Source organism: Suricata suricatta, chromosome 2, assembly GCF_006229205.1.
Source record: "Suricata suricatta isolate VVHF042 chromosome 2, meerkat_22Aug2017_6uvM2_HiC, whole genome shotgun sequence".
Classification (NCBI taxonomy): Eukaryota; Metazoa; Chordata; class Mammalia; order Carnivora; family Herpestidae; genus Suricata; species Suricata suricatta.
In genome coordinates, this window is record NC_043701.1 from 145,375,534 (window position 1) to 145,381,682 (window position 6,149).

At 42.2% G+C, this 6,149-nt stretch overlaps 1 pseudogene; it reads right to left on the reverse strand.

Annotated features, from left to right (window-relative positions):
* Nucleotides 1-1,141: 1,141 nt before the first annotated feature.
* Nucleotides 1,142-2,241, reverse strand: LOC115272791 (annotated as a pseudogene).
* Nucleotides 2,242-6,149: the final 3,908 nt, after the last annotated feature.

Genomic DNA, 6,149 nt, shown 5'->3' on the forward strand with positions numbered 1-6,149 from the left:
GTGGTCTAATGTGTCATTCAAACCCACTGTTTTCTTATTAATTTTATGTCTGGATGATTCTATCCATTGATGGAAGTGAGGTGTTAAAGTCCCCTAGAATTACTGTTTTATTGTAGATTTCTTCCTTTATGTCTGTTAACATTTGCTTTTATGTATTTTTGTGCTCCTGTGTTGGGTGCATAGATAATTACAATTGCTATAGCCTCCTGTTGAAGTGATTCCTCTTTATCACGTTGCGGGGTGCTTACGAAAAGACCACCAACGCCGAATAGAAGCAAGGCATAATTTTACTCATGGCCGCATTCTTTTATTATGGCCGGGCCAAACCTGATCTCCCTGGTTTTAAAGAGCAAAGAATGGCCCCAAACAAAGGTGGCAGTGAGATTATATGGACAGACACATCATCATTTAGTTAGCCAATTACAATCCATAGCATTCCATGGTAGCCAATAACGCTGTAATACACAGATGCCATTTTTGGTGGGAACCCACCCCTTCAAGGCTCTTTGTTTCTTTAAAATGACCAGTCATAGTTATACATCTAAGGTATCGGTGAGATGGGGACGCTTTCTCACCAGTTAACTCTGTCTTTGCCAGGTCTTAGTAAAAGGGGTGAGGTTGCACTTAGCAAGCAGGCAGAAGTTACACCTTCTGGTAACTAACAGGGAGCTACGTAGGCTTTTATCTCAATGTTTTAGCAGTTACCAGGCAGTTAGTCAGAACGGTGAATGGGGAGATGCATTCACAAAGTCTATTGTTTTAAAGTCTATTTTGTCTGCTGTAAGTATTGCTACCCCAGGTTTTGTTTTATTTCCATTCACATGGGATATCTTTTTCTACTCCTTCACTTGTGGTCTGTATGTGTTTAGGTTTGAAATGAGACTCTTGTAGGCCGCATGTAGACAAGTCTTCCTCTTTAATCCATTTAGTTACCCTTTGTCTTTTGATGGAAGCATTTAGTCCATTTATAGTTTTTTGAAAACACATTTATTCCGCGTCATGATCAGACTATTACATTTAGCAATCAACAGCATGGGTGCAAAAGAAAAAAAGAATCTACGTTAAAACCCTTTGTTGGAATGCTTTACACTTTCCACAGAACAGGAACTAAAATAACCTGTTATACAATTAGTCACAAGTACCATACACATGAGTATTGTCTAAAACATGTCTTCTCTGTAGCAGCGAGGCCCTGCCACCACTGTGCTTGGCTGAGTTCACAAACCTGTTGTAACCTGTAGCTTCCCTGTCACTTCTCTGGCCCTCCTCTCCTGCTAAGCTCTGTTTCCTGGCAGTAATTAAGACCTTCTGCCACTGCCATAGCTACTGCTGCTGCTGGAACTGCCAGAGCCACCTTGGTTTCATGGTTTGGCAAAGTATTGGCCTCCACCACCATAGGGGCCAGAGCTTCTGCCTCCAAAATTTCCTCCTTTCATGGGTCCAAAATTTGAAGGTTGATTGCGGTAATTGCCAAAATCATTATAACCCACCACCTCCAAAGTTGCTTCCATTGTTACCAAATCCGTTGTAGCCATCCCCACTGCCAACATATCCACCACCACCTTGACTGCCACCAAAGCCACCTCGCCCACTGAAGTTTTCTCCACAACCAAAGTTGTTATTCCCACCAAACCACCTCCACGACCACCACCGAAGTTTCCAGAACCACTCCACCCTCCTTGGGTGGAGGAAGCACTAGCCATCTCTTGTTTAGATAGAGCCTTCCTTACTTCGCAGTTGTGGCCATTCACAGCATGGTATTTTTGAATGATAATCTCGTCTACAAAGTCATGATTGTCAAATGTTACAAAAGCAAAGCCTCTCTTTTTGCCACTGCCTCGGTCAGTCATGATTTCAATCACTTAAGTTTTCCCATACTGTTCAAAATAATCCCTTAGATGATGTTCTTCAGTGTCTTCTTTAATGCCACCGGCAAAAATCTTTTTCACAGATAAGTGGGCACCAGGTCTTTGAGAATCTTCTCTCGAGACAGCCCTCTTTGGTTCTACAACTCTTCCATCCACTTTGTGTGGCCTTGCATTCATGGCTGCATCCACCTCCTCCACAGTGGCATAGCCTCTGGAGCGCTTGGTGTTCGGATCTCATTACCACACAGTCCGTAAGCGTTCCCCATTGCTCAAAATGGCTCCTCAGACTCTCATCGGTTGTTTCAAAGCTCAAACCTCTGATGAAAAGCTTCTGCATCTATTCAGGCTCTTTGGGAGACTCTGACTTAGACATGACGGCAGTGGGAGGGAAGACTTCAACAATGCTTACTCGGTGGCATCCACAGGCAGAAAGGAGTAATCTAATGAACATATCTCTCCATTTACATTTAAAGTAATTATTGGTACTAGTTACTTGTTGCCATGTTGTTCATCCTTTTCTGGTTGTTTTGTAGTTCTTCATTGTTCTTTTCCCCTTCTCTTGCTCTCTTCCTTTGTGATTTAATGACTTTGTGGTATGCTTGGATTTTTTTCTTCGTTTTTTGTGTATCTCTTACAGGTTTTTAGATTGTGGTTACTGCAAGGTTCATATATAACATTCTATGTATATAGCAGTCTGCTTCAGTTGATGGTCAGGTAGGTTCAAACACATTCTAAAAACACTTCATCTTACCCCTTCTTTTACATTTTATTTTCACGATGTCATGATCTGTATTATTTCATGAGCCTCTTAAATAATTTTTTAATGTTTATCTATTTTGAGAGAGAGCATGCATACAGGCAAGCAGGCAGAGAAGAGGCAGAGACAGAGAATCTCAAGCAGTCTCCGCACTGTCAGAGATCTCAAGAAGTGTGAGATCATGACCTGAGCTGAAATCAAGAATCAGACACTTAACTGACTGAGCCACCCAAGCACCCCTCTTAACTAAATTTTAGACATAACTACATATACTACTTTTGTCTTTTGACCTTCAGACCAGATTTATAAGTGATTACTCTATTTCCTTTATTTTATGTTTGCTTTACTCATGACATTTTTTCCTTTCATAATTTTCTTCTAGTTGTGGCCTTTTCTTTTCTGCTTAAAGACCCTTGAACATTCATCGTAAAGTTAGTTTCGTGGTGATTAACCCATTTAACTTTTGTCCTGGAAACTTTGTCTTCAGTTTTGAATGATAACATGCTGGATAGATAATCTTAGTTGTAGGTTTTTTCTTTCCACCCTTCTCACCTGCAGAGTTTCTGCTGGGGAAAAAAAAAAAATCAGCTGAAAGCTTTATGGGGGTTCCCTTTATACAACTAGTTGCTTTTCACTTTCTGCTTTTAATATTCTCTCTTTTATCTTTAATTTTTGATGTTTAAATTTGTACTTGTCTTGGTGTGGACCTTCTTGGGTGCATCTTGTTTGGGGCCTTATGTGCTTTCTGGACCTGGATATCTGATTCCTTTTCCAGGGTAGTGAATTTTTCAGCTATCATTTCTTCAAATATGTTTTCTGCTTTTCTTTTTTCTCTTTCTGTCTCTCAAGCAAATGTCATTATACTTAATATTGTCCTAGAAGTCTCTTAACCTATCATCTTTTTAAATTCTTTTTTCTTCCCCCCCACTGCAGCGTAGGTGCTTCTCATCATCTTGTCTTCCAAATTTCTCGCTTCTTCTTGCATCTTCTATGCTACTTGTGACTTCCTCCAGTGTATTTTTCATTTCAGTTGTTGTGTTCTTCAGTTCTGACTGATTCTTCATAGTTTCTCTTTTTTAAATTCTCAGTGAGTTCTTCTCTCAATTATGGTGAGTTTTTATGACAATTACGTTGACCATTTCTTCTGGTGGAATTCTTATCTCTGTTTCATTTCGTTCTTCTTTGAGATTTTGTCGTCTTTCTTTTTGTATATTCCTTTTATCTCATGTTGTTGGGATTTTTTTGTGTTTCTATGAATTAGAACAGCTCGTCTCCTACTTTTGAAAGAATGGCCTTGTGTACGAATTTTGCTTGTATAGACTGTATGTACCTAGCTTCTTTGGCTCGCTAGAGCTGTAGCAAGTGCAGCCTGGGGTCACAGGGCACTCTGCATTGGGGTCACCCTGTTGAGGTGGCTGGAACTAAAGCAAGCCCTGGCCACTGGGTCCAGGGTGCTCTGTGAAGAAGGCACCCTGGGAGGGTAGCTGTAGGTAAAGCAGTAGTGGGGTGGGTGGTTCTTAGGGCCCCTCCTTAAAGACAGCATCCCAGTGGGTCACCAAAACTGAAGTGGGTGCAGGCCAGGGAGGGGAGAGTCCCAGGGGGCTTTCTGAAGGGAGTGCCCTGGTGAGGTGTCTGATCCAGTGCATGCTTGGGCTGGGGATCCCAGAATGCCCCATGTAGGAGGCACCCTCGAGTGATGGTGAGACCTGAGGTGGGCACAATCCAGGTTTAGTCTCCCAGCACTTCATGCCAGGAAAGTCCTAGCAAAACACCTGGGGCTGACAAAGTGCAGCCTGGGAGTTCCTGGGGGCCTCCATACAAGAGGGGCTCCGATGTTTCATCTGGAGCTGAAGCTAGTGAGGGGTGGGATGTCTCAGGAAGATTTGTACCTGTGTAGCCTTGATGGGGTGGCTTGATATATAGTGGGCATTTTCTGATGATTTCTCGGTATATACCACACTGTCACCACAGTGGCGGGAGACCCAAGCACTGGTGGGCCATCTTGGGAGCCATCTTGGAGGAACCGCTGGAGCTGGCTTTGGGTAGTGATCTGGGACTCACTGAGATGGCAGGCAAGGTGGAGAGCCTTGATCCTGCTTCTGTCTATGCCTTCAAGGCTAAAGAAAAATGAAAACGGTGGCACTCGCCAGCACCCACAACACCAGAGAACATTCCAGCAGCTCCCCCATCATTTGGCAGAAGCTCTTACATTCTAGTTTCCTTTCCACTCAGGCTTTTTGTTTTGTGCCCCAGCGGCTGCCAAGCTCATGCAGTCTAGTGGCCAGAACCCACTGAAGCCGCAGGTTGGCTAGACCACCCATTCCTGGTTTAGTCTGCACCTATCAAGGTGGAGGGGAATGTAAGCAGTGGCACTCACCAGCCCCTCCAACCCTGGAAAGCATCTTGCGGGTCCCCTACTGTTCGGTAGAGAGTAAGTTGTTTCTTTCATAATCTTGTTGCCCTTTTATGCCATGGCTTTCTTTCTGTAGCTCTGGATGGATAAGTCTGTTCCAGGTTTCTCCATCCTCTCCTTACTGTAGTTCACAGCTTCGGTGTGGAGTCCCTGTGTGTCCATCTCTCCTACCACTCTGTGCGATCCCTCCATCCCTCATTGTGCAAAAGCTGTTCAGCCTGCCCTCATTTTGTCTTCGGGAGAAATTCCTCTTTATGCAGGTGTAGATTTGGTGGGTCCACACGGGGCGTGTTCAGGGTTTTCCTATGTTGCTCTCTTAGACCTTCACCCTCCCTTAACAAATTTTTGTAGATATAATTGATTTGTTGCTTTTATGTTTTAACCTTCGTATTCGGTTTAGAATTGATTACTACCTTTACTATGTTTGTTTTTACCAGTGAATTTTTTCCCTTTTTATAGTTTTCTTCAAGTTATGATCTTTTTTTCTTAAAGAAGTCCCTTTAACATTTCTAGAATGGTTGGTTTAGTGACGATGAACTCCTTTAAGTTTTTGTTGGGGAAACTTTTTATCTCTCCTTCAATTTTGAACACTAAATTTGCTAGGTAGAATGTTTCTTGGTGGTAGGTTTTTCCCTCCAACACTTTGAATACATAATGCCACTCCCTTCTTGCCTGTAAAATTTTTGCTGAAAAATCAGCTGATAGTATTATAAGTGTTCCCTTGTACATAACTAATTGCTTTCCTCCTGTTGCTTTAAGATTCTCTTTAATTTTTTACTTTTTAATTATTCTGTGTCTTCATATGGAATTTTTGGTGTTCATCTTCTTTGGGACTCTGTTATTCCTAGTAGATGTCTATTTACCTTCCTTGAGTAGGGAAGTTTTTAGCTATTATTTCTTTAAATAAGTTTTCTGCACCCTTTATTCTTCTTCTTTGGAGATGCCTATAATGTGAATGTTAGTGTGCTTGATGCTGTTCCAGGAGTTTCCTAACCGATCCTCATTGTAAAAAATTCCTTTTGCTGTTAAGTTTGGATGATTTACACCACCCTGTCTTCCAGGTTGGTGTTCCATTCTTCTGCATTCTCTAATCTGTCATGGATTCTTTTTA